The following is a 2,167-nucleotide window of genomic DNA, read 5'->3' as shown; positions in this document are numbered from 1 at the left end:
TCGCATACGCAAAAAGATAGGTCTAATTATTTCAGCAAAGCGCTCAAAATCCTCATTATCTTTTTTCTTGGATGGCTTGGGAGGAAAAGGCATGGGTTTCTGAACCCATGGTTCTCTTTCTTTACCATGTTTCCTAGCAACAAAATCTTTCTTATCATAACGTTGATTCTTTGATTGTGGGTTATCAAGATCAACAACAGGTTCAATTTCTATGTCATTATCATTACTAGGTTCCAATCCTTACAAATAAAAGAAGGATACCGAAAGCTGAAATTTCCACCATGCTTGCTAATTATACTTTTAAGGGTGGAATACCAAAGAAACTTGAAGATCCAGGAGTACCCACTATACCATGCTCCATTAAAAGAAATTATGTTAAAACTGCTTTATGTGATCTTGGAGCCGGTGTTAGTGTTATGCCTCTTTCTTTATATCGTAGACTTAATTTGAACAAGTTGACACCTACTGAAATATCTTTGCAAATGGCTGATAAATCAACTGCTATACATGTCGGTATTTGTGAGGATGTGCCTGTTGTAGTTGCAAATGTTACTATTTTAACGGACTTTGTTGTTCTTGATATTTCCGAGGACAATAGTATGTCTATTATTCTTGGAAGACCCTTATTGAATACTGCAGGGACTGTTATTGATTGCACTAAAGGCAATGTCACTTTTCATGTTAATGGCAATGAGCATACGGTACACTTCCCGAGGAAACAACCTCAAGTTCATAGTATCAACTCTATTGGAAAAATTCCATCGATTATATTTGGAGGTTTTTAATTTCCTCTTCCTATTGTCAAGAAGAAATATGATATTCTTATTATTGGGATGTGCATATCCCCGTTGAGATAACATAGTGCTATTCGAAATTTCTCCGGTTCCATGTTATTCGGAATGAGTTCGTTAACAAGACTTGATCAACCTTATTAGTAGATTCCTTTTGATGATCATGAGATGGATGAAACTAGAAGGCACAACCTTCTGTACCCCACTTTTACCCTCTGTTTTTTATACTAGATGACCCGGTTGCGCCAATGGCGCAAGAAGCCAGTTAGAAGCGATGTTGGTAGTAAGTAGAGAGATTAGATGGAAAGATAATGCAACACGGATTTTATTACAAATAGTAGGATGACCTAATAAGCACATACATGTAGCATTACACTGAATAGAATATCTGAACATGAATAAACAATGTCATAATATTAATGCAAGGATGCCATGGACAGATCAAATGAAAATAGAACCTGTATAAAACCCTCTTTGAAATTATAACTGGTGAAAAGTTGCAAATGCTTGCAATTTCACTCAATGAATTATGGTCCAAAATAGTAAATGTATACTATCTTTGTTCTAACGAGGGATCATAATACACACAAAAAAACACTACTTCTAGATATACATATTAGATATAGACATCATCGAGGATCCAAATTAAATACACATCTATAATAAGAAAATTAAGAGAAAGCCAATTTCATAGTTTCCAACACCACCTCATTGGTGTATAGTGACTGGACAACGGAGACTCACATCTTGCCAGGATAGAGTTATTTCCGGCACCTTTCAACTTACTGCTTATTCCAAACATTCACTCAAAAGAGCCACCCTCATGCCCAAATAAATCATATAGTGGGAAATCATAGAAGGCCGCTTAAGAAATCATTTAAAAAACCAATGAAAACACACGCGAACTCCGTCAATCCATGGTAAATAAAGGCATACTGTATTTTCTTTCGAAAATTCATCGAGGCAAACATATATAGCTTTTAGCCCACGACAGAGAAGACGTGTAACTTGAAACAGTTTGGTTCTTTCAACCACCCAACTTTCTAAAACCATGTCATTTTAGATTTAGTATTTTGTAACTCATAACATGAATGCATCATTAATGGGTGTCAAAACTCAAAACTGGACCTTTTTTTGAGAATCACCCGGGGGTGGGGGGATCTCCCCCAGAGGTAGGAACGCCACGAGAAGACGTCCTCCTTGTCACTTGTCTCCATGAGACGGTGTGACAAAAGATCCAAATAAGAAATAAGGGCCTGGAAGGTTATTACAGAACATTGATCAACACTCCTAAACAACATATCATTGTGTGCTGCCCATATCTTCCATAGCAGTGCCATGAGGACCAAGGACCATACTTTTTGTGTGTGTGTGTG

This window comes from Triticum dicoccoides, chromosome 5A (assembly GCF_002162155.2).
Source record: "Triticum dicoccoides isolate Atlit2015 ecotype Zavitan chromosome 5A, WEW_v2.0, whole genome shotgun sequence".
NCBI lineage: Eukaryota > Viridiplantae > Streptophyta > Magnoliopsida > Poales > Poaceae > Triticum > Triticum dicoccoides.
The sequence above is the reverse complement of the archived record's forward strand: the minus strand, read 5'-3'. Positions refer to the sequence as shown.